Source organism: Struthio camelus, chromosome 5 (genome assembly GCF_040807025.1).
Source record: "Struthio camelus isolate bStrCam1 chromosome 5, bStrCam1.hap1, whole genome shotgun sequence".
NCBI classification, from domain to species: Eukaryota; Metazoa; Chordata; class Aves; order Struthioniformes; family Struthionidae; genus Struthio; species Struthio camelus.
The window spans coordinates 16,417,238-16,444,967 of record NC_090946.1 but is presented as its reverse complement, the minus strand read 5'-3'; the positions used below and the strand labels follow the sequence as shown (position 1 = coordinate 16,444,967).

General features: G+C 41.8%; 1 protein-coding gene across 4 annotated transcripts in view; it reads right to left on the bottom strand.

The window, feature by feature from the left end:
- TSPAN4 (tetraspanin 4) overlaps positions 1 to 27,730 on the bottom strand; it is a 439,431-nt gene that overhangs the window by 277,357 nt on the left and 134,344 nt on the right. The window contains exon 3 of one of the 4 annotated variants that reach the window (XM_068944745.1): positions 4,983 to 5,046. The exons of 2 other annotated variants lie outside the window; for them this stretch is intronic. The gene's annotated coding sequence lies outside the window, so the exon portion shown is untranslated. Of the gene's footprint in view, positions 1 to 4,982; positions 5,047 to 27,730 lie in introns of those variants that run through there. One more of the 4 variants, XM_068944749.1, reaches the window with a different exon arrangement.

Here is a 27,730-nt window from a genome sequence, read left to right as displayed (position 1 = left end):
CGGACTTCATTCTACCGCACTCTTTCTCAGCAGCTCCCTGCTGCTCTGACTGCAGATGCGGGCAACACCACAGAAAGACAACGTTTAGCTTGAATTTCGGATTCTAGGTAGAGCTTGCAGGGCTTAAAACCACTTTGTAGGACTGAGGTATAAGCAGCTTATGACTGAGAGTCTGCAATACTGTCTGTAATCAAATCTAAATCTCCTGAGCACCATTGTGTCCCAACCACAAGCCCAGATTTTTCCTTTACCGCCGAGCTGACATGTCAGTCTGTGAGTTCACATTTTATAGGAAAAAAAAAAAAAAAAAGTAATGAAAGAAGCTCCTGTATTTCCTGTTTAACATTTCAGTCTTCTCAAGGGTAATAAAACAAAATCTTCCTGCAACAACAGATAAGTCAGACAAATAAAATGTCAAACTACTTTAGAAATAAGCTAGTCAAGACAATAGAATATATCTCCTGGGTAGCCATTAATTGCATTCTTTTGTGCATTTGGCAGAAATGCTTCCAGAGGACATATGATAACTAATACAAAAGGATGCACTATTTTTATAGCTCTTCTTTAAAATGAATTCTGTGCTGACAAAACAGTACCTGATTAACATCTTGGAAAACCAAAGCCTTCCCCCACATCCTCAGAAGGAACGATACCGCTGACAGTTCTATTAACAAGCCAAAGCAGAAGCCACACGACTGAAAAGGGGGAGCCCCATGCTGATGCTGCAGGGCAGGGATCCCCTTCCCGCCAGCCTACCAAATGACCATGGGAGTAAACTTGCTTGTCTGTTACATAAACCTCTCCTTCTGCAAAGTGAGGTTAATCACACTTTCTAAAACATTTTGAGATCTATCAGTGCAAAGTTCTTTGCAAAAAGCTCTGTATTTTTATTATTACTCAATTCCCTAATAGCATAAAGAGAATAAAAGTTTCATGTCTACCAAATCAGCAGCCAAGGCACGGGTAAAACAGCAATACAGGATACAGCCCTATTTATTCACTTTCATTGCTTCCTGCAAAACAAAGATCACAGTAAAAACCCATACCAATAGTTACTCAACATCATAAAACAAGAGCATATCAGTTAGACGTAACTTTTCCCATTATGTTTTCCTAATGACTTGCCATTGTCACCATAATATAGCATGAAAATGCTGCACTGCACAGACAGCCTCTGTGATTAACAGGGTGCTGTGGGAATTTCTGTCTATCATTAATCATAATTAAAAGTTGTTATTCCTATTTCCAACACAGACTTGCTGGCAGCAAAATCTATTTGCAAAATAACTTTTTTTTCTTCCATAGAAATGATTTATTTCTTCTTAAAAATAAAGTAGATCTCTTAGGTTCTCCCTTTGCCTAGGTGTTATTAATGAAGTTTCCTCATCTTCCAGTGGACTCGCACAAGAGTTGGAGAAGCTCAGCATCTCTCATCTCAGAAGGGGATCAGGACCTTCAGAGAAGATTGCAATATGATAACGAAAACTCTTGCAGCAAGACTTGTTTTCGCACTGAGAGTACAAGGATGTGCTAGGCAAAGCTACAACTTCTGAGCTGTCTGAGGAAGGGATTTCTGCAGAGCATATTGCACAACGTGGCTCATTCCTTGACTGAGGCACAAACAAAGCAGCTGTCCAGTCATACTACCAGTTGTCTATGTGTAGCAAAGTTTCTGGGCAGAAGAATACTATGACTAAGTACAATGTATATTGTAGCATTAAGGAGACGTCACAGGAAGAATATGAGGGCACACAAACGAGCAGAGAGAAACTCTTCGTTTGCAAAGCTTTTCCTTGGGCTCAGATTCCTGGTCGTCCAGTTTTAGAGTTTGGTCTTTTAAAAAAAAAAAAAAACAAAACAGTATTTGACTTTCATGTCTTTTGTTGCCATTTACAGTTGGAAAAGGGCCTCTCCTCTCAAGTGAAAATTTCACTTCTTATTGATTACAGCTGTCAAAAGAGCCTGTAGCTTTCTCCATCGTGTCAGCAACAAGGTGTTTAGCACGGCACAGCAACATTCTTGTCAGCAGTAAGGTAAAGAGGCTGGAAGAGCTAAAGAAAAGCAAAAACTGGTGGGGAGAACAAAGCATTATTCCCCTGCACAATGATTCCACTCCTGCCATCAGGCACTTGGGCAAAAAGACTTTTGATGGCCCAAAAAGCATTTTAAATCCATCAGAATCTCTACAGCCTGACAACTTCTAGTCTAGATTCCTTGTCTGTGTGTAAGTATTGCACAAACCCAGCAGACATCTCCCTCCCTTTCTGTCAGGGAAACGAAAAACAAGGTGTGCCATCCTTCCACCTTTCCATCTGGCTTCTCACTCCTTGTCAATATGGCAGAAGTGAATGTCTCGGCTAAATTTCACCTCCTGATGAATGCTGCATCTGAAAACGCAGTTCATAACTGCATGATTTCAACAGTGAAACACTGCTTGGGAAACCCACGCTTCTTTCATATAATTTAAAACATGAACCCTTACTATATCCACCATCAAATACATTCACTATCACCCCCGTCGCCCCCATGGCTCACTTACTGTGATCCATGGGAAGCCCTTACACCTCAGAGAAAAGTTTGTGCTTAGTCTGCAAAGACAATCAAAGACTCAGATATACTGCAGAGAAACAGATTTTGTTTATTTTTTCCTGTGCACTTTATATGGCAGTGTTGTATGTCCCAACGCAGTAAAGAGGATGGAGTAAACATGGCCCTAAGAGCTGTATCATCTAAATTATACAGTGATCCTGAGTGAACGTTTAAAGTAACAAAGCAAATAAAGAAGCCTCCTACTCTTCTCTCATCCTTGCCTATTGGAAGCTCTGCTTGAGTTAAATACGTGGTTATATAAAAACAACAAAATCATCAATAGCAATGCAGACAACTGGGTCAATCCAAGAGCTGAAAGCCTGCTTTCTGTGTTTGCTGCAACTCTTTGGCCTAAACTTATAATTCAGGCAAAGCTGCTCAGATTTTGATACAGTAACTGAAAAAACAAATCAAAACCCTAGTAGAATGTGTATGTGTGTGCACATGTGTGTATGGATGTCTGCTGGCACAGCTGCACATTTTCTAGTATCAGGACTAACAACCTTAGTAAAGAAACTCATTCTGGAAGTTTTTTATTTCCACAAACCTAGGTGAATCATGACTTTCCTCTTTCAGGGTTCAAAGCTAATTCTACTAGGAGAAATTCTTAGAGAATCTTAGGTGATAAATTGTGGACACTACGCAATTAACCTCTTCCATTTAACTGTAAAACCTACGTGTAAAGAGTAGCCCTTCTGAGGAGACTGTGATAGCAGCGAATATTTTAGACTTCACAGAAGACTAAAATAGTCTAGACTTCTTATTTTCTAGCATAAATCTTTGAGCACTGATTGATACAATTCACTTGATCCAGGGTAACGTCAACTATGTCACATAGATCTTGCAAGCCTCAGTTCCGGTTGTGACTAACGCAGAAGTCATAGATATATAAAACCAAAGAAAACATATTTTCTCTCACAGAACCAGAGATCGATAGCTTGAGAAGGGTCACTGAAAATCAGGCAATCCAAAAATTCCTGATAGACACCAACTTTTGAGAGTATGAGAATATCTGAGTAAAAGCTAAGACCAGTTAACATCAGATGCAGGACTTCAAATCCACTTGACACCACAGACCTTGGTCAAATCCTCAGCTTGCTTGTGTTGGAAAAGTGCTGCAGGAGTCAACGAAACCATGCTGATTTAAATAATCTCCTGCACCTCTCAGCTAAAATGCATACCATTCAATTGTGATTGCTTTTCAATTCTCTCCAATAGCTTGTCAACAGTGAGCGCTTGCCATTTGCTATCATGTTGATTTTTGTTTGAACTGCAAACTAGAAATTATTTTTCTCTCCAGATTACTGGCAAAATCTGTCTTCAAACTGGAGGTTGGGTCTGGTCACTATGCCCGCTGTAACTCCTTACAGGAGAACAAAACAGGAAGCATTTAAGATTACTAAACGAGAGGAAGAATAGCCCTCTCTCTCACTTTACAGGCTTCATTATCTTCAGATCTTTCCACCTGCAAGTTCTTATAGTGTTTTACTTGCAGTTTTATTCTTTCAGAAGATTGAGAAACATTTTTACCCAGAGGGCTTTACAGGGACTGAACATAAACTCCAATGTTTAGTCTTCCTCCTTTCCCCCCACTTCACGGACTGTGCCCTGTGAGATTATCCTGTATATATTTAGGTGTCTTAGTTATTTGTCGCTAGGTGATCAACCATATGCTTACGGCAACTGCACTGGATGCTGCAACATCTCCTTTTTAATTTGTTTATCTGTTCCTCCCTCACACTACAGCATGTTTTCTGACTCCCATCACCCTTTTTATAACAAGAACTGATGGACCAGATTGTATTTTTCTTCTCTGTTCAAAATATATAGACCATGCGTGAAAAAAGCAGCTTCAAGGGAGGAAAAGAATGCGTCAAACTCCTAGATAGACATATTTCATGAATGACTTTTATAGACATGATTAACTGCAGTTTTTCTGTAGCAACGAAGTAGCAGGATATACCAACCTTCACAGGAAAAGGAAAAAATGGATCTGTCTTGGGAAGAACAGTTTCTCTGTGTATTCAGTAAGCAGTACCCACCTCACTTGAAGTTAGTTTAGTTTGCCAGTAACACTAATAGAAAACTGAGGATCTTGGGATAATAATTCAGCGTCCATTTCTCCCCTTACCCAAAAGGTTCAACACAGTGCCTTTGCAGCCCATCCTATATTGAGGGAAACAAAGAAACACAGTCCACGCTAGCCCATCTCGCATGGCAGTAAACAGCATCTCTCAGTCACCAGCCCAATCCATTATATCAACTGTAATGGCTTCTGGGAACTGGCATTTCCCCTCTTTCAAAAGCTACGTGCCGAGTCCCTAAGTTTAAATACAATTATCTGCTCACAATTTTGTTCCAGATCAATACATGGATTGCAGCGATCCACGTACCTGATGCTGGGCTGGGACCACCGAGCAGCTGAAGCGAGCAGCTGACAAGGGGGAAACAGGGAATCTGCAAAACAGAAGCCTGCGTCAGAAGCCAGGTGTCATTTATAAAATACAAGGAACTAATACAAGGAAAACAGCTCTCTGTAACTACGTCTTTTGTTAAGGACAAAAGGAACCCAGGGCAAAGCCAAGTGAAAAGACCCTCATTAACTTCAAAAGTCACTAGATTGAGACCTAAAAAATACAGCTTATCCTGGCAAAGCATAAGAGTTTTCAGTAGTGTAGCTGTAAGGGGAGGGTGCACAAAGCCCATAGGTTGGCCCATTAAACCAAACTATCAACACCCGCTGACAGCAACGGAGCAGAGCACAGGGCAGACGTGGCATTCTCAAGCCAATACCATCAGGTCTTCACTTTCAGTGGGATTTGAGCTCCTTGTCCTATGGGCATTTCTGCACATCCCACACAGCATGCTTCCACTAAGGCACATGTTCAAGCACTTCATCAGAACAGGGTAACATTATCAGCTTCCTGCCATAATCTGAATTATATCGAACACTGGATCAGATGCAAATACTTTACAGATTGGAGACTGAAAAAAGATGCATACATAAATTCTATACATTTGGAATACATGAACTATAAATTTGTTATTTTGGGGGGAAAAAACACTTGCTGAAGCATAGGAAGTGTACAAAAATAATATTGCCAAGCTGAGGTAATGAAAAAAATCATAAATCAACCTCCTAAACGCATAATGTTTTCATAAAATATGTAAGTGTTGGAATGTCTTTGTTACTTAATGTTGGCCTTTTAGAAAGTTATACTTTCAATGTTTTTATCCATAGCCACAAAAATTAGAAACTTTTATGAAAGCTGACATCTCCCCGAAATCTCCCACATCCACAAATTGAGGTTATTAAAAAAAAACAAAACAACAACAACAATCAACAGAATGGCAAAAGATATCATTACTGGGACTGTACTGAACAAAAGACACAGATGATAGCACATGATAGTCACTGCAGGTGAGAAGACAGCAGGCAGTAGGCCTCACCATGCCAAACTAGCTGTAGGAAGGCTGGAGGTGAAAAATACTCCTTGAGGCAGCTGACATGAAAATCAGCAAATGATGCAGGTATAGCTCATAAATACAGTATAAAAACACACACATACATGTGATGAATGCTCTACCCAGGGTTTCGACCCCACTGATGAAGGGAAATAAAGCCTCCATCCCATGTCAAGTCGTTGCCTGTGTGATGCTCCATACTAAGACTTCGCTTCTTCACTTCTGTCATGATAACAGCACATATTCCACTACTTTCTCACACACGCACACCACTTCTAGATAACACAAAAAGGTAACAAGCTAAGATACTTTGCATGGAGAGGCATCAGTTCTCAAGACTGTCATGAATCCTCAGGCAAAAAGGACTTCACCTCCCATGACATGATTGCCTTTCTCTGTAATTAGCCCAGGTTGAAGTTAATATGTAGCTGCTCCTACCGAGTGCAACACAAGGAAGAAGAGCTGTCCTTCCAAAGCCCACAGGGCATCTGGCACTTGCTGATGTTAAAACCTCTTATGATGCTAGACAGTCTGGGAATCAACACTTTACAGACTTGCCAGCAACAAGATCTAGTACAAATAAAGCTTGCTGAAACTTCCCTTCCTTCCACAAGACCAGAAAACTTTGTCTCGAGAACAAGGGATTTATCAAGCGCTATTGCTAAGCTCAGTGTTGCCCACACTCCTTGTCCCCATCACCCAATTATGGAATGACTGGAACACTTTGAAGGGAAAATTTTTACGTGGAGAACGTTATAAAGCAGAGCAAAAAGTTTTGATGTAAATGCAGTGACTGGCATAGTTATTATTTAAAGCAGGATTAGTGCACTGTGGGTGATAGAAACCATCAGGAATGGGCTATTAAGAGTTCAGACTAATCCTCAAAGACAAGATGCTTAAAAACCTAATCGCCTGTCTTAAGCCAGCAAGATCAGAGAGTGATTTAACTCTTCCAAAAGGCCTACAAGGCCTTTGACGCTCATTTTCCTTATAGGCTTTTCTTGCCTTCAGTTCAAAGTCATCCAAAAGGGTGAACTTCAAACACCTGTTTCAAGCAAGGAGGACGGCACCAGAGGATATGTTTTATTCAAACAGACAGATTCTACAAAAACAAACAAGGTTGTTCAGCACTCCAGTCCTCTACTTCAGGAGTAAAAAAAACTGTATGTTCCCATCACTGAATAAATGAGACAGATTAATTAGATTAGACACACAGATAGAAGAAATAGGGACATTCTTTCCCATTTAAACACATTCTCAGTTCAGAGTGAGTAGTGAGAAGAAAAATCTATTGTATAAATTAAGTGCAGCACTAGAAGATCTTTCAAATAAGAAGCAAACCTATAAAAAAAAAAAAAAAAAAAAAGACGATGAACCATTGATTACACCGGTGCACTCTTACCCACTTTCGGACACATCTGCTATTTCAAACAGTATTACTACATCACGCTCAGAGCTTATGTTGCCTTGCAAGGTGCAAGCGCTGCACTCCTCAACACTATCCTCAGCTACAGGTTTATCAATGGTACAGAAGCAGCATGTTCAGATAGGAAAGTATATCCAAACCCCATTTTCCAGCACTCCTCAGCAAAGGATTTTGTAGAAGCACAGCACAAAAGGAAGGGCATTTTGGAAACATTTTACAGACAAAAAAGGAACGTAAATGGGAGAAATATGTCTATTTTAATTTCCACCTCATAAGAACAAACAGAATTCCACGATTGTTCCATTTTCAAATGGCAAGAGAAGCAAAATGAACAAAAATTGGAGCAAAATTAAACTTGGAGCAATTGTTCCCACAATGCACTTACCTAAAGTTTGCTGCCTTGTTTCAGATTCAAGAAAGGGCTTGTGCACCCTATGTATCACTTGATCTATCAGAAGATACACCTTCTCCATAGAGAATATACCTGGCTTACATTCTTAGATATCATCACAACTCTAACTCCTCTGCTAGAAATCCTTTTGCATTTTAGCGCAGAGATCTACATGTAAAGATACAACTGACCAGGCAGATAGCTCAGAAATAAATTCTGAACTTCTTGTTCTGAACTGCCCACTTAATGAAACACATCTATTGGCAACAGTACTGGAATTGCTTCTTTCCTTTTTCATGGTTTTACTATTTTGCATTTTATAGACCTATTTTTTCATGTCTGTCAGAACACCTGACTAACAGGGAATGTCAGAATACATTTTGCTGAACATTTTTTAAAGTGTTCTGGCCACATCAAAATACTAATCTCAAAGTTTGTGTTTAAACTTTTCCATTTAAATGTCAAAGGGTAAAAAAAAAAAAAAACCCAAAGATTGTTTTCATCAACATCCACATTTTGTTAAATGCAGATTCTCTGTTAGCCCATTACTATGGCTGTTGATTGTTCACCGAAGAAACTCATATTATTGTGGATAGCAAGCTCAAAGCCTATGCAACTTCAGACTTACTTGACATCAGTCGCACTATGACTTCTTAAACTCCTGCTACAGAAATTCCCCTCAACATAAATTAAGTCTCAGAACTTATGATTATGTATTCAGCTTAACTAAGCCCCAGTTAAAGCAAAAGAGACATAAGAGTGCAAGGTCAAAGAAAATGTTTGTGTTCCCTTAATTTGCCTAATGTTTGTTTAAATTCTGCCTGTCCTAAAAGGAGGTGCTGAAGATGTTTTGATAAATTGAAAGGCTTTATTTAATTCTCTCCCTTATTTAATACTGTAAGACAGCATCTTAAGAACACATGAAGGTGATTTTTGAAAGAGATTCTCAATAGCATACTTAAAAAGGCACACCCAGCACGGACACTGAAAAACACCCAATCAGCTGAAGATCATAAATAATTTCTTCAAAGGCCTGGCACACAGGCACAACCTGTTGCTCTCCAGCAGCCACTCCAACTGAGGAAGTGGGGTCAGTTTCCAACAGAAGAAAAAGGTATCACAAATACAAAACAGAAAGGGAGTGTGAAAGGCAGCATCACTATGGCCAAAGCTTAAACAAATCCAACTAAGTGAATGAGACTTCCATCATGCCCTAAAGGCAGCTAATGGGACCTCGCGCTGCCTCCTAAGAGGGAAGAGGTTTCTAGCTCAAGGCCTTCCTGCCTTTATCTCCAAGGTTTGACCTTAACCGAACCTCAGGAACAAAAGCAGGTCTGATCCACCCGAGAGGAGTGGAGAAAACACTCCAAACCTGGATTATGAAATATTTGAATGTCAGCAATGTAAGCCCCACTCCTTGTCCTTGAAGCTAGTGTAGATTATTGAGAGAAGCTCTAAGAAGCAGCTTCATTTTGTAGGAGGCAAGTCAATGGCCATGGCCATCACGGCTCCTGACTCAGTCTCCAAGGTTACCCAGCTGGGAACGCGGTTAGGCAATGTTGCACAGGTACCACCAATACACGTACACAACGCTTGTGTTTCAGACACACGGACGCATCTAACTCAATGGCCATCCATCTGGCCATTCACCTGTATTCAAAATGGGTGCATTGCTCGATCCTTTGTGAAACGTTTCCTTTAAGCATTATTAATAGGATTGCTTTTGTTTCAAAGGGGGAGTTATTGACAAAATGCTCTTATCAGTAAAGAAACATCAATTTTGACATTTCTGTGGAAAAAGTCATTATCAAAAAAAAGTCATTTTGATAAAAAGAACCTGATTGATTGTTGATAACAAAAAGAACACATGTTCTTTAAAAGGACAGCTTGGTGTTGTTTGCTGCCTGAAGACAGCATCATCTACAATGCCTAGTACCAAAAGACAACTTAAAGCCTGAGGTATAAAAGCCAATTGAATCTGGAATTCCTTGAGGTCCTGCATCCTGCAGTTGATTTTCACCATTGCTATATATTCTCTCCTCGTTATCTGCAAGGATCCTCAGGGATCACATTTCTCTTCTCTGCATCTCCTGGAGCAACAGAGCAGAAAGAGACTGAATTGTCGTTTTCTCCCTTGACAGAAATATGTCTATTCCTGATGGGCCGCATGACACAAGGATGCTGCAGTCTGCTATTTGACAAAAAAAGGTTGGAATGATGAGCTTCACAGGCTCCAAGATCCAACACAGCCATCTAAGTATGTTTTCCCTTGCCCTGCATATTAGCTTGCCATGGAAATGATTTGTGTCAATTCTCTATACGGATTGTTCAGCTTTAATCCTTCATTGTGAGGCTGTCAAATGCATTGCACAAATAATAAATTCCAGGAGCTTGAACAGAAGTGTGGTACCACCGGGAATAGGGCAGTACTGTCTGACCAGAAGTCACCCAGCTCCATCCTCAAGCACCTCCCTTAGCTGAGGAATTCCAGAGAACATATCTGATCTTTTCATATTCCATCAGATATAATTTTGTAATAGATATGCCTAAACCGGCCAGAAGCCAGCACGGTGCTGAAGAAAACAAAACCTTACGTCAGGCTTCTGAAGGTCACAGGACGATACACAGAAATGAGACCGTGAGGAAGTGATATTACTCCTGTCTGCAGTGACCTAGTAGTGTTCAGAAAAATGACAGGAGCCTTTTGTGATATATTTTAAGCTTCAGCATGTGAGAACAGTAAGATTACAAAAATGTCAACGCAATTCAATCTTTTGCTTTTGCTTACATAGAGACAGTGATTTATCTAGAATACACTTGAAGTTTTATGGTCTTGGCTGAAGCTTAGGAGACAGCTAAAATAACAGGACAAGGCAAGTAAATCCCACGCCAGCACCAGATTTCAGACCTTTAAGAGCAGGGATAGATGCATATGTGACAACAAAGGAGGAAACTACTGCAGGACCATACTTGCCCGCCTCTCCGGTGGTGCACGGCTTCCACATGGCAACTTTTACCGATGACTGAACTATCACAATTTATCTCCAATAGCAGCAGTGACAATGAAAAAAATCTATCGAGAATTCACTGGGCATCAATCCCACAATATCCAGCACCGCTGCTGGCCACAGGAGCTTTTACGGTATTTCTCAGATACAAGGCTCTTTGGAATGAAGGAGTTGCAACACTTTGTTTGTGCCTGGAGGACACCCTTCTGGCTGGCCTCTGCTCAAGAAGATTGACGCTAAAGATTTCATCCTGCTCCAGGCACTCCAACTAATCATGATGTAGCTAGGCTTTCTTTGCACTGGGAATAGGTACAAGGCATTTAAAACTCGCATAATTTCAACCATTGCAACAGGTTTTTCACTGGCATTATATCATCATGCCAGAGGAACAGCAGACTAGAGACAAAAATGTTCTAATCTTTGTATGAGAAAAAAAACGTAGAAAGCACAACTTATGTCATTATTGCATGACATTAGGTTGACATGAGCACACACAATTTCACTGGAGCCTGTTTCCTGCAATGATGGGCATCAAACACAAAGGGTGAGGTAAATTAAAATAGAGAAGCTTTTGTTCAATGTTTTCATGGGAATACACCTGGCTTTCATAAAGATTTTTCAGCTCAAGATTGGAATTTCAGATCTAAAGAAAGAATAAGAGAAAAACAATCCTTGCCAAGAAGAGCCAATGCCCTGGATATGAAGACATCCATCTGGGGAGTAAAAGACTTGTGCAAGTCTTTTACTTGCAAGTGCAAGTTGTGGTTTGTGAGGAGGACATGCAGAGTCTTGAATTTGGGTATTCCACAGTCCCAGAGAGCCCCCTAGCCAGTCTGCCACTGGCAATACCAGGTGAAGAGGCTGTAGCTTTCTTTTTCTGCATGTAAAAATCTTAAAAGCTTTTGCATTCAACCCAATTGCACCAAGGGACTCTGCAACCTCTTCCCTCCCCCCAGGGGCCTGGCCACCTATGCTTGAAGTCAGCTCTGGAACAGTGTAGCCGTAACCTGGGACCAGACTGCTGTGGAGCAGCCATGTGTGAGAAAGAGCTGTGGGATGCCTCATGGGAGCCTTCACCGCTTGGCTATGGAGTTGCATTTAAGCTCAAGCCCTTGCCCTTGGTCCTTGCCTGAGTTTAAACAGGCTTGTGCCTGGCACTGAACCACCTTGTTGATCCTGACCATAAAATCCTGGCTTGATCTCAGACCCGTCTTATCTCATACACGTTTGCCTGGTGATCACTGGACTCTTGGCCGACCCTGTCTGACATTACTGGACTTGCTCCGCTCTTCTTGTTCAGGGGCTGTGGGACTGCCAACTTGTCCGTGACAGCAGTAGCCCAGCCTGCCTTGCTGTCACCCTCAGCTTCTGGCTCCCCTTCCTTCGAGGGGCACTCCACGCTTGAACCTGGAGCTGAGGACCACGGAGCCTGGCCCTAACGCTGGCCTTGAGCACAGGCAGCCAAACCCCTTGGAGCGGGTAGGGGAGAACCTGCAGACTGCTGTTGCATTTTGGGACCTGATATAACCTTGTAAAGTACGTTAAAGTTTTAAAATTCTTAAAAGGTTCTCAAGATGAGACGAACAATTCCCTTCCAGCTTTAACCACAATCTACCATACAATCTCACAAAAGTATATAAAGTTTTCATTGCAAGTTTAATATGATGCCATACACTCACCTCTAATTTAGATATCTGAAGCAACCAACTGAAAGATGATCTCTTTTCATTTGAGTTGTTCTGTAGCAGTATTTTCCAACACTTTTTTCTTTGTCACAAAATAAGTCACTGGAAATTCTACCCAAAACCCACAATGGCTAAATTACCAACCTATCTTTTGCTGTTATCTAAGTTGCAGGAATTATGCTCAACTTAACAGAAGCAATAATTTAATTGGTGCTGTTCACCTATATATTCTTGTAGAAACATTTTGGGTTATACATAGATCAATTACCTGATGAATTTTACAACATCTCATTACAAAACTATTAAAAGTTCAGCAGAAAACTCCCTAGACAGAACAAGACACATTTTCAGAAAGTTGCAATGCCTGGGGAGTGAAGCTGCGTGGGTTGATTCACACAGGTTTGAAACAATTGCCCTTACATTAAATGAGTTAACCTGTTTTTGTTTTTTTTTTTTAAATCAATAAAATACTTCCATCTCCCTCACTGACATTCCTGTTATGATTACTGTTATGATGGGAACAGTACAAAATGAGGTCCCACCCTCTTGGGTGCTGACTACCCTCACACACACACATGCAAAGGCAGCTCTTGCTGTAACAAGTATACAATCTAGAAAGCTTACACAAAAGGCAGGAGGAAGAAAGCTAGCCTAAGCACCTATCTTAACCTAAGCTTTGAACTTAAGATACCTCAGACACATGCTTAAAACTCTGTAGAATGGATCTGGACCTAAGTGACTCACCCAAGCTTGTAATGTGGTCGGATCCCAGTCCTTGACCCCAGCTCTCTGCCCTTCATACAAAATCACCTCATCAGCAGCAAGCAGCCCTTCCCGGGGAGCCAGTTCAGCTGCTCCCATGCCAGCGTGTTCTCCCAACTACGCGCACGTGCAAACACCAAGCTTCACCCGATCAGCTGAGGAGAATCAGGTGGCATGGGCTGGGTCAATCAACAGACACCACAAAGGAGGAGCTGGATGATTTCCCTAACAAGTAATGAGAGCTCAGCTCAAGGCACCATCATCTGTAACTAGATGGAGAGGATGGATACTGCACTGCCAGCCTGGGGAGGAAACCTGAGTCACTCCACAGCCCTGAAGGTCAGGAGAGGCTCCAGACAATTGGCAGAAAGCCAAGAGTGAGCCAGGGATACCTGACCTGCGGTATGCTTCCCCATAAAGAAGAGCTACAGTAACCCTGAATTGCAGCGGGCAGGGAGGAGCTCAGAGATGTGCAGAGGCTGCAGAGCAGTGAGGGCTGCAGCAAGCCTTGCAGGACTCGCTGCCCCAGGGCCAACCAGAAACAGAGCAGCAAAAGAACAGAAGATCTCCAGGGGCACCCAGGGGCATGGGCGAGCCCAAAGCAGTGGTAATCTATACACTACCCATCAGTGGAATCTCTGAAAGAGGAATGTCAATGTGGCCTGGGAGTCACCTACTGAGCAATCTTGAGGGACGTTAGGCCTATCTATGCTGGTACTGAGGCCAGTTCACTGAAATTAGTGAAAGGCATGAACTCAGAAGTGACCAAATTGCCTTTAAACCTCATACAAACAGTCATTTAAAAGTGAGTTTAATCTGATTTAGCTTACTTTGTGTTCAAGGAAATAACCTTGATCCAATGTCTCAATTACTGTTAGCGCAGCTGACTGTGCCCCTCCATCCTGTGAAGTGGAACCAAAAACATTTCACACCACTCCTTAATTTTAGTAACAAAGACTGCGACCGAAGTCTACTAGCTCAAATCAGCTGCCAACAACATTCAGCCAAAGGCACTGCTTTGTCTTGCCTGTGTTAGGGAATTACTTTCAAGGATGCCTTTTAAAACAATTTCTCCTACTCCGTGTAAATAATCATGCCTGGTAGGGTCATGGAGGCAGAAACTGCTTAAAAGCACCCTCTTGGAAAAAATAAGCTATCTCATATGATGGACAGGAAAGCAGAGAAGACCATCAAAACCTTATCTTGCTGGAATTCAAGACCAAGTATCCCAAACTGCCAAGAAATATAATAGCCTCTCTTAGGGATCATTTAGAAATTGCCAAAAATATATACTTCAAATTGAATATAGGCCATGTAGAGGCCTTCATAGAAAGGGCAACATGTTTGTCAAACTCCACCAGGGAATTTGTGACCAGAGGTTACAAGACAGAACCTCCACTTATTTACAAGTGGAACAAATCCCCAGGTGATGCCAGTGCCCCCGTTACCTCCTGCATGAATGCATGACAGCGTACAACAGAAAGGAGTTGCAATGAGCCTCCTGGTGACTTGTGTAATCAATGGATGAACAAATCCAGGCCTCAGATTTTATAGGGCTGCATGTCAGCAGGGAAAGAAGAGAGGAGGGACTGCCAGAGCTTAAACACAATCCATACAACTGACTTGCAGAGCAGCTCCTCACACCTTGTTGGTAATTTCTTGTTACTGTTTAGCGTTTGCTCTCTGGAAGCACCTGTTTAGTTCTGTAGTGTACAAGAGCTGAATACACAGCTGAAAAAGTCTCAGGCTCCAAAGATCTGTGGCCCGATATTATGACGACTCTGGTGGAGCCCCCAGACTAACGAAGCACTAGACGATGAGGGAGAGGACTAGCATCGTAATGAGGAACATCCTGAGAGCCAGCCACCAGCTCTCCTGAGTCAACTAATCCACAATAGGAACACCAACAGACTGCTTTTCTTTCCTCTTCTTCTCTTCCCCTTAATTAAAATGGATTTCTGGGAATTAGTTGGCCTTCAAGTTTTTGTTTTAAACAGTAACTTTTTTACATATCTATTAAAGATATAGAAATATACAAAGAATAAGTGTCATTCTGCACAGAGCAGGGAGAGGGTGCTGAAAAATTAAAATCCCTTTCTTTGCCACTGTGCACCCAAAATATTGGCACCCCAAGAGTGTTTCTAAAGATACACACAAGTTCAGTTGAATAACACACTTCACTGGAGCATAACGCTTTCACAGCCTGCAGATATATCTGACCTGCAGTTAATTGACTGACAAATCATTAAAGATCTGGGAAAGGATGGCTAGGGTGAGGAAATTTCTTCTCTCATTTCCTATCACCTTCACCACCACATCTTCTAATGGTCCCAGGGTTGCATTTTACAGGCTACTAAAAAAGGAGAGGCAGCCACTTTGAAATTTATGAAGAGCTGGGGGAATCTACTGAGGGCCACCTTTCTCGTTTCCTTTCTCATGCCACAGGCATAAATTGGGTTCACAGCTTGTTCCCTTGCTTAACAGCCGTATGTATCCTGCATTAATATATCTCCCTCTCTTCTAGTTTTTAATACCATTTACCAAGATTCATTTCTTCTCAGCTGCCTTTCTTCCTCCAGGGTTCTCTCTAGAGTCCTAAGGAAGCTAAGGAAAATACATATTCCACCATTTCTATTTAAGTTTCCAGGTCCTTAGGACAAGGCACTGCACTTATTCTCCAGGCTGACGATGACTTACTGGGGCACTCTTCATTACAGAATAAAAGGGCTGTTATTTAAACCTAGCTGCTTCCAATGATAAGAATGACTTGCTTGTATAACCAAAGGTTTAGGTGCACAAAATGAAAGGTTAGTCAAAGCCAAGTTTCTTTCCTGCAGTAGTGCTGTAGACAGGAACCAAGCCAGAAGGGTTGGTTTTTAAGAGATAATGACTGCATCAGGATGCAAGAGTGTTTTTTCTTGGCAGGTATTTGTTTCTCATTTTCTGGGGTTTCTGTATATGTTCTACAGCAATTAAATCTAGCTGTTGGAGCCTCAAAATCAAAGGTACATAATACAATATTCCAATTAAATTCCTGCAAGAAATGCCTCAAAGCCATTTGACTGCTTGAAGGTTCATTTACCATCAGGTGGCCTTCTCAACCACCAAATTTTGCACTGCAAGCATCAGACCAATTCTGATGCTATTTTGCAAAAGATAAGTCTCCCAGCACTGGAAAAATGTTCTGGAACAGGAAAAACTACTGAGGTTCAATCTTAGTGAAAGTAAATCTTTTGGAGAACAACTTCAAGCCACGGCTGAGATGCTGATCCTTGTACAGAACCTGACAACGCTCAGTGTTTGCTAACAGCTGAGTGGCACAGGACAAAACTCTAGGTGAATTGAATTAAAAGGTAAAGTGCCAAACCTAGAGAAAACAAAAATTTATGACAGATGATCACCTGACTTCCTACCACAACCAGGACTCAGGATTATCTGCGCTAGGTGTTGTACATAAAAAGACAAGGCCAGACCAAACAGCATATAACCCTAAGTAGAGTAGTATGCAGAGCTTCTAATCAAGAGGTTAGCCTAGTTCTGGGATTATGCAAATAGTATCCATAAGAAGAGAAACTAAGGACAGATACAGCATTTCCTGGAAACAATCTTATTTATTTACAAAATAATATTTACAATATCTTGTCTCCTTAATTAAAGGAGAAACAGAACAGCAAGAGACAGTTGTTTGGATTTTACCTTGGTTTCAACGTTCTTCTCAATCTGCCCCATACCCAAAAATTTGCTCTCAGCTTTTTCTGGACCCATGCTACAACTAAGTCTCTGCTAAGTGACTGCCTGTAGGCCTTCTTGCTACCTTTTGTACCTGCTTCCGTGATGTTTTTTCTATCTTTTTTCCTCACTGACACACTCTTCTCTTTGAAATACCCATTCCAGCTGTGGAGCTCACACTCTAGCTGGCCCTGTATAAAGCCAGTTCTCCACAGTGTGCAGCATGACACCATGATACACTTAAACTACTACAGTAAAGCACACTGCATCTTGTTTTAACAAGAAGAGGAGAGATTGCCAAGTTCCTAAGCAGGTCTCTAGTAAGAAGGAGTTGTGTACCTTTTAAGTATGAAGTCACTCAGTTAAGCATTTAACAGCACTTGGTGAGCAATAAACCTTCTTTTGTTAGGAAGAAAGAGTATCTTTGAGCTTTCAAAAAGTAATCAGGATTTTACAAGAGTAGATTTCTAGCAGTATTTGCAATGGAGACCTTTTAAATGATTTCATGTTACCCATCGTTAAGCTGAAGCATTCAAAATGAAGGTGGAGAACAGAGCACAAAGAGGTAAAGTGACCTGCCTAAGGTCACCTGGAATTTTTCCTCAGAGGCAAGAAGAGAAATGCATTTTTGACACAACTCTTTGCCCTTACCAACAAGACAATCTTTCCTCCAATGTTATATCTTGGAGTGATAAAGATCACACGCAGGCACAAATACGGGTTATTGTAAAAGCTAGCTTCCTTTCTGAAAAAGGCATACAAGTATCTCCTAACTTGCCTAAGCAAACTAGATAACATAACAAAAATTGAGTGTGCATATATCAGAACTGAGTGAGCTTAGTGCTAAGGCTGTGCTCTGTCCCTAAAACAGCATATTATCTTGGGTGGAATAAATACCCCCATTATATTTATAATGAAGCCAATCAATTTCAGGATTGTAAAATAACCCTGTTCAGAACTTTGATGAATCACATTACACATCTTCCAAGGGCCCTATTGTTTAAAGATTCTTTTTTTATTGGAATTTCAATAATTAATCATGTTTTGGGGTAGTTTTATTTCTGTGTGGCTTATCCTTTGATGATCTAATTTACATTTACAATGATCTATTCCCCTGTGGATTAATTGCTCATGTTATTTTCTCTATTAATCAGACATCAACATTTGCATTACAGATGACAGTGTCTGCATTATTTTCATACTACTAAATCTGACAGCATGGTACTAATGATAAATACTTCACTCAATTCTAGGGGTGAAGTTGTGTCTCGTCCCTTTTAAACAAAGGGCATTATTAGGATCTTGCCACTTCTCTGAAGTAGGCCAATGGTTCTGTGGTATTACTACCCACGTATAGTTATTATAAGAATTCACATCCTTTCTGCAAACCATAAATGCACCAACCCTTATTTCAATCACTGCTCTGCAACAAGTCCTGAGCAAAGGGCAGAACGCAGCTGCGTAGAGCAGCTACACCTCTGAGGCCATCATAGACTTGCTTTCCCAGAGGCTCAAGCGCCTCCAGAAGAGCTTGATGCCTCCCAGCTACTCACCTCTGCTCTGTGCCGGGTGTTACTACCCACAGCACTGCCTGCAAAGCTATTTTTGTAAAAATCATTTACTTGTGGTTACAGAAAATAAGTTATTGGTGTTAGTATATAGCAGTTCAAACTGCTGACCTGAGCTAGGCAACCAGATTGCGCCTGGAGCAGAAAGGGAGCGCTCGTGCACGCTGCTTTCTGCACAGAATAGGGAGTGCAGGGAGAGGAAGCAGGTAGCTGGGGCCAAGGTGCCTCCTTCACTGCACAGCTGGGGCTGGGGAAATTTGCCTGGGCCAAGGAGGAGCCCTTGCCCCCACCATTGCTCCCGGGCACGAGGCAGTAGCCTCTAGCCCTGCTGGCTTGAGCAGAATCTTTTCCTCAGACAGGACTCGGACATGCAGGCCAACAGGGAGAGCTAGAAGAGCCTGGCTACCCTGCTCCTCACTGTGCTGCCGCGTCCTTGCCTTGTGCTAGGGGATGGGAAGCAACAACAGCTCCAGTCGTGCTCTCCCCATGCTGCTACTATGACATAGAGGCTGGGGCAGGGTATTAGTATATTTGTTCTCTGCATAGGAGCAACAGAGCTCTTTACAAGTCCCTGTCTCACACAGAAGCACAGTCAAGGTCATACCACAGCATGTTATTAAGAGACATGTTTCTTCTGCCTGAAAGCATCCCTGGCACCTCTGAGTCAGCAGCAACAACAACAGATTTAGTATCCTCCAAGTAAAGACTTGCTGAACTCTGCCAGCATCCACTTTTACAATGGTACAGAACAAATCAGACATCTAAAATACTTGGCTGTACCACTATGAAGAAAGAGACATAAGCAAACGGTGCACCACAAGCAACATGATGGAAAATCATACTTTTTACAACATGAGGAACAGTTCCCAGAGGATCTGTCACATACATCTAAAATTCCCAACTGTGGGCTCTCTTTCTCATCTCCTCCTTTCATGAGCGCTACAGCTGCTGCTTAAAAGTCTGCCTAGGAGGCCGCAGCTCTGTGGTTGCCACCGAGCGGATTCCAAGCCATTTCTTTCAGGCTGAGAAGGTTGGTATTTCCTCCACACACCAATTGCACAGAGAGGTATAAATACCTCCTCTGCCCAGTCCCGCATGGGAATCTTTTCCCTACTTCATTAAAGAAAAAATCTATTTTATTTTATTGCATTCCACAAATCAACATCTCTAATACTTAGATAAGCACGATTACATTTACAGTGAAACAATGTTAACTGACAACAGAGACACAGAAATCGAAGAAGATTTCTTTCTGTTCTTACTCCATCCCAGGGACTGTACGCAATTGATCAGCAACCTATGGCACAGCCACTTTTGAATGGCAGGCAGTGCAGCACGGACAGACCAGGGAGCTATAACAAATTCAAATTAGGCTCCCAGCTCTGAGTCCCAGATTCAGGGAAAGCCCTTTCTGTACAGCAAGAAAGGCATGTGAACCAGCTATCTGCGGTCTCCCACCTGCCACAGGCAACACTCCCTGCCTGGATGTTTCTATTGGTGTGCCTAATCTGTAAACGCAGAAAGAAAAAACGTAATTTGTCAGATGACCCTGGAAAGGTTGCCAACCCCTGTTACTGTGGCACTCTCACTAATCTGAAAACAATTTGCAACTGAAATCTCCGGCAGGATACAGCGCATGTGTGAAGGGACAAACTGTTGTGTGGATTTTGAAGTAAAAATGGAGGTCAGCTGAAATCCAGAGGCCCACTACCAGCGTGTAGAAAGCCACGTCATCTTGAAATGATGTGTAGGCATCACAACAAAGACGAGTTCTAAGGAAGGATTACAGTTGTTTAACGCATGGATTTCAACCACGAATATTCTGCAAGGGGGTTGCAGAAAAGGCCAAAACAGCTCATGGGAGGAGTGGACAAACCATCATTTGAGACAATTTCAGAAATTAGGTCTGGGAGCTTGATCCCAGTTGAGAACATTCACAATTGCACACAAAGACAATTTAACAGGAACTCAAGTGCATCTGAAAGCTGAGACATGGCCCAAGAACCCCAGAGAAGAGAGAAACACCATCAGGAAATGTAACATCCAAGCAAATATAAAAGTGAGCCTTGAAAATATTGTTGCTCCAAGATAGGCTAAAATTCTTCATTCTCCTCTCTGCTTTCCAAGGTCTGAGAATAATGCAAGTGAGCAGATAGCAGTAAACCACCATGATAAAAGCAGTGCATAAATGTAAGAAAACCAGTTAGACATAAAAGATTGGGAGATATAGCCTGACTCTAGCTGTGAGTGATGATCACGACCAGCGTACCGAAACCCTCATGGTATATTGACTGGTATTCATACTGATGCCTGACAACCATAAGAATATTTTAGCTGCAGGCCTAACTGATCTTTTTGCTTCTTCAGACACATGAACGTAACCCAGCAATAAATTCATGCATGTCTGTGTCTGCTGTGAAGTCCAAGAACATGTGGTTTTCAAGGTGGTACCTGGAACAACATTCAGCACAGCAACACTGAGGGGCTCTTCTAGAAGGAAAGACACCAACTGGAGGAGATCTATAATCTCAAAGCAATTAAGTACTTTCTAGACATCTATCTGGTTCCTTACTCCATTCCTCTTCTAGGGTTGAACTACAATCTCAGTACTATAACAATATTCAATAACAGTATTATTTTCTTCTGCTGACCTAAGGAGCACCGTTCATCATGTGAGTACTTTTCAGGTGGGTAAATGTCTCAAGATGGCCCTCAGTGAAAACTCCTTCAAATCAGCCAGCTCAGCACGGAGCGTTTGCTGCAAGATATGAAGGCTGACAGGAGCTCAACTCAGCAATACCTGGGAAAGTTACTTCAATAACCCATGCGTACAGCCATTTACAATTGGGTTTTAAAAACAAGGTGCCTAGAGTGACAACTTAAAAGTCGCATACTAAAAAGATACATGGCATACATTCATGCCAACAGGCATAGCGTAAATGGAGATTCCATCAGCTCTGAATCATACAGATCACCCAATATCAGAAGCAAGAGAGAATTTCATTAGTGTGCCACACAGACCCCATTGTGCTGCCACGAGTAAGAAATGCTATTTCTATCCCTAGTCACAAGCAAAGTGGTATGCATTCATCCCTCCCTTGGCTTCATGACTGAGTTAGTAAAGCTCAGCAACTCTATTTTATTCATTTTGGATACAAATAATACTTCAGCATCCGCTGGTAGATGTGCAGCAGAAGGCTGCTCAATTGACAGTATGAAGCTTCTCATACACATCTTGGTCCTTATGGAATATTATTGGAGTCTGTCATTCCACTTTTGAATCAGTTTTTCCCCATTACCTTAAATTACACTGTTGGTCTTCCATCATATTCCTGGGACCACTAAGTACCTAAACTGTAAACATCCTTATTCTTTTCCTCCAGAGATCAGGGAGCAAATTGCAAAAGGCAGGTCAGAGTAGCCCCCTCTACCAAGAAATGAAAGCCTGGACTCATGTGCAGTTCTGCAGCTTGTGCTATTGAGCTGCCATAATGACATACTACATCCCATTAATCTGCAATTACACATGGACAGGGCTGTCAATCTAATACCAAATCCTTTCAGCAGAACTAAACGTACCAGTTCTGTCCCTAACACTGCTCCTATGACTAAAATTCTTCAAAATGAAGTTAAATGTGGGATTTAATGGGGCAGGGAAGATTCCAAATTCTGAATCAAGGAGGAGAGAGATTACAGTGTTTATAGCCTCACCACATCTGAGACAGTAAAGCCTGAGAAAACAAAACGACTCTGCAAGATCAACGCAAGCACTGAAATCATCTGCTAACTTCCCTACCTAGATTGTAGTTAAGTGTACTCACTGCATCTGCTATGCGTGGGTCCCCTCCCCACGCCACGCTCCACATGTGCCCCCCCAACTGCGTTCCCTTGGCAGCACAGGACGGCAGACTCCCAGCAATCTCTCCACGGCAGTTTTTGCTCCCTAGTTACACAAGGTTCAAGACAACTACATTCTTGACCAGCCTCTTTAGAGTAGTTTGACAAAAAACAGGAACATCTCCACTTGGAAGGTGTTTGTTTTTTTTTTTGAAAAAAGAAAGTAAAGGTGTTAAGTCAAAAGGCCTTGATATTCCTTTTGGAACTGACTATTCACTCCCAGGGAGAACACACAGCATCGGCTGCTAACAAAGAACATCAAGGAAACCAACACCATTTGTTTGGTGTCCAAGACAGACAATGATTATAAAATGTCAACAGGCAAAAATATTATATATATATACACACATGCACACACACATTATATATATACATATATACACACACATATATGTAACGACAAGGCTACATTATATAACAAACCACCAGACTTTTACGTCCTTAAAGAATAAAGGTAGTTTCTACCACAGAAAATAAGGATGTGCAGTCGGAAGAGATTTAATTTCTTTCCTTCTCATCCCAAATATCTACTTCATAGATGTCATTTCATTCTATTTTCATTTTTGCCTCACAAAAACATCAGATCTTTAATGTTTGGCTGCCAAAGTTTTAAGCCATTCAGGTCTTTGTAGGTCTTGCAGTCAATAGTCCAATCATAGTCAACTATCCCAAGGGGGTGAGTGGCACAGAAATCTGCTAAAAGGAAACCTGAAGAGCATGTCATCTAACATGAAGGTGAAAAACAAGTTTTTTGAAAAGTGACCTAAAAAATTTGAGTACCACCAGTCCTACTGGAAGTCTATGAAACATGCTCTCACCTACGTGAACCTTAATACTGGAAACTTTAAACTGCCTCCCTTGGCTGGAATAGCCATCCATATAGGAAGATGATTTCCAGTAATAGAAACAAATTGTTAAAATAGAACAGGCACAATGAGAGCCATTCAAATTGAAGCTGGGTAAAATACAGACTAAAGACGAATAATTTAATACAAAAAGTAATTAACCATTGCCACAAATCACTAACGCATAACTGTGCTTTCTCTGTCACTTCAAATCCTCAATGAAGGCAGTACAGTTTTTCAAGATGCATTCCAGCAGAAATCAAAATTAAGGGCTTGACACAGGAACTGCTGAATGAGGGGCTTCAGCCCAAGTTAACCAAAAAGTCAAGGTGATCATAATAGTTCCTCCTGGAACCTGTTAAGCTTACTTCTATTTATTGAATGATGAGTTAGTCTACTTTGACTATGAGAAGCCAATTCTACCAAGTCTAAATCAGTGTATTATCAGAAGAGAGCTATCCTGACATACAAGAAACAAAAAAACCAGCCTATAATGGTCCTGATTTATATTCTACAAACAAAACCTAAGGTCATCCAACAACTAACACAATGTCATACTTTATGCATCAGTAACAAGGACTCAGACTGCTAAATAAACACAATTTTAGAATTAGCAGACGGTGCTAATTGAGTGTATATTTGAAAAATCAATACAATTCTCCAAAAAACAACGCACTATTTGGATGTGGATCATGTACATGGTTACTTTCTCCTGGCAGCAGGTCACAGATGGAAGGCCCAGTAGGAAGTACAGAGACAATGATTGATATAATCACATAACAGCATTGCCAGCTTTCACTAATAAATCACAGACCACAAAATTTGGCGCTTGCAGGACACTGCAAGAGTCCTTGATGTGAAGTGAGTAGCTTCTCCAGCTCCACTATTTTTAGGCCTGCTAATTCATACAGAGTTGTGTGTGGAACCCAGCCGCAAAACATCCCCTGTATATCTGATTTGGGGCTTCTCCACCCCAGACCAACAGGGCTTTTTTCTCCATCTTAAAGACGCACTTGCACCCAATACATTTAAGCTTTTTCTCTTCTTGTACCAGGACTTCTGTATTGTTCTCATATTTTCTCTAGCATCATTTTTTATTCCATATACCAAAGGGCTATATAGGGGAAAGATTGCAAAAGCAGGAGAGGAAGAATTTAGGAACATAAGCAAGGCAGGCACTCCCTTATTTTAAAGGTGAACAAAGAATAACAGAGTCACCATCTCAGCATCTAGGGAAGCCTATGTCAGTGATTGCATTTCTGCGTGCACTCGCAATCAGCTTGTCAACCTTCCTCTCCTGCAAACACAGGATACAATGCTGCATGTAGCACAACTCCCACCTCCAAGTAGCCTCGGACAGGGTGCTCTGCCTCCTTCATAGTGCTGAGCACACCTTATTGAAGCATCTGGCTGAGAGATGCATCCCTTCCCGATTGCAACAGAACCAAACTCCACTCTCCTATTCAGAAAGGCCACAAGTGTCCCATTTGCATCCAGCATAAGACCATTGCAAGAAATGCAATGGCTGTATGTACACGGGAGAACACCTTAAAGAAAGTGCAGCAGATATAACACCATTCAGTCTGAAGTATTTTGCATTCTCAGTGAGGACAGGAAGATGGGCAAAGGGGCAGTTCTGCATCTGGCTATTCCACTGTCTCCTCTCACCTAAACAACAAGAAAGCCCATACGCCCATGGCTCCTCCGTCCCTTTTGGGTACTGACTGAATGAAGGACTTCAGGAGAAGTTCAGGGCCCATTTTTTCAGACACAAATGCAATCTTAAAGGTGAGGTTACTGGGACAAACTCTGTTCCCAAACTGCTGCGTGATGCTGAGTAAACTACTGCTACCCTGCAATATCCCATTCTGGTTTCTCGTTCAGTCTCAGCAGGCAGTGCTGTACGGAGATGGGCGCAGCAGCTCGGCTCCTTGAAGCAGCCTAGCTAAGTTAACCTAACAGAACTCACTTGGGCACCTCTGCAGACTTCAACACAAATACGCTCTAGAGGCGGCAACTTTGTGTCACTTCCTTCACAGAGGAACTAGCACAGTAAGACCACGCTCTCAGCTGAAGTCTCTAGGCAGGCTCTGTTTAGGGCGGATAGGGGCACGATGTTCAAGGAGAGATGCATTGATCTGTGTCTGATCTACTTTGCCCTTTACCTCACAATAAGTCTATGCCAGATACTTCCATACTATGAAGTCCTTCATTTCTCTAAAGCCCCCATGTGAAAACACACATACCCAAAGGCATTGCTTTACTTTCTTTTTGTGTCTTTTATATTGTTCAATCTGACACATGGAAAGAACTAGAAATATGTATACTTTTTCAAGTAACCAGGAAACACTAGGGGACTCTGGCTCCCAACTGCAGTGACAGAAATTAAACACAAATACTCTGAAAATACTCTCTACTTCATGCAATTTGCTTTCAGTTTTATGTGTTTAGAAATAAAAGCAACTCAGCGCAAATAAAAACAACAAATTGTTGTTATCTTTGCCTTTCAGGTCAAATATTTTTAGAAAAGTTGTTTAAACACAAGTACAGAGGTTGGCATTTTCACAACACACATACAAGCCCATCAAACTGTAGGCAAAGTAATGATTTAAGACCTTAAGCTTCAAAGAGATGCTTCACTGGGATTGCCACTAAAAGTACTGGGAACCCAACCAGCTGGGCACAGTTCAGGCCAGGATTTCCCACAGAAGAAATGCCATTTCTATTAGAGTCAGCAGCAACACTTACAACAGCCCCTCACTTACAGTCTGTCTGCTTTCCACATCTTTTCCCATCCTTATTTATCTATCACATACTACTCTTCCTTCTTTATCTTGTTTTAGCACTTTGTCAGCAGTCACACCTGCTGCGATAGTCCAGACTGGCAGCGAGCTACAAGGAAACTCATGGCCTGGGAAGCTCAGCGAGAAACAGGGCCTTCCCTGTTCATGCTGCAGTCACGTAGATCTACCGCGACTTATCAGTCTCCTGCAGTGAGCGTGAGGCTCAGTCTCCTGAGCGCCATTTCACATTCCCCTCTCTCAGCACCTGCATCTCACACAGGTTACAGGACCAAACACCGCTCTCGGCATACAGCCCCACTAACCAGTCCGCATTACAGGATACCAGCCCTTATGTGGTTACAATGGATTTTAACTAGCTCAACTGTGAGGACCCCCCCAGCCATGGCAACACGGAACCCAACCACCTCGTGGAACAAAATCCTCCTGAGGAGCTGGATAAACACCCAGGTAAAGCCAGGAAGCCAGCACTGAGCCTCATGTTGTTGCAGTTACTGTGGTAGCAGCAGGGAAACTCATTTAAACTAGCCAGTTTAGCCACGACTGCAGCCTAGAGCTGCAAGGTACGACTAGTTTACAAGTGAGACCTGTTTATTAAACCTCTTGCCATCAGAGCACAGAGTTGGGCATCTCTGGGGAGTGAATTTGATCATCTCTGACAGAGCTACATAAAGCAGACCAGCAAAAAAAAAACATTTTAAGGAATTTCAAAACTGTAAAAATATTTTCCTTTAAAAAAATTCAAAAAAAAACCTATTGTTTTTCAATCTTCAAAAAAATTCTTATTTTGCCATTGTCCATAGTCAGAATGCAGTAAGCATAATGTGTTGACCGTCAAATAGGATTTAATCAAAATATATCAAAACCAATTTTTTGGTTTCAGGAAAACATCCTGCCAGAGGATAACAGCTGTTCAGTTGGCCCAAACCAGCTAACTGAAACACACAGCCCCAAGGACATGCGACACTGTCAAGCCAACACAAAACAACGTGGTTAACCAAGAACCAGTAAACATAAAGAGAAAAAGACAGCAGCAGCAGCTACCAAAAACTCAAAGCAAAAAGTATACTAAAGCTAAAATGTTTATGTTTTCTCCATGGTTTAAAACCGTTCAGAAATAATTAACTATTTTTGTACCAAATTATTATTTTTTTTTTCCAAAGGTCATTTTTAATTAAGTTCTCATCTGAAAAATGCTCCTATACTGCCCTCCATCCTTTTCCCTAGGAAAGACTGTCCACAGCACAGTGCTGTAATAGCTTTTTTTTTAGGCATTGTGACGCTCCAGGCTTGGCTCACTGTGCTTCAACAGTCCTGGCTGGCCAGGGGCAAGGCACTCAGTCTCCCTCATGTCTAGACTCCTCCGAGCTGTAGGACAGAGATGCCAGTCTCCTCACCATTACCAGGCTGTTGCGATAACGTATTTAAGGCTGGACAGTACTTAGACATTACAGTTAAAGGGGCCATGCTAGTACTCAGTAGAGACAGATTCAGCAAACCCTTGGGGGAAGGAAAGAAGGAACGTCTCTTAAGAACCTAAAGATTAAGGAACACAAAGTCTGAC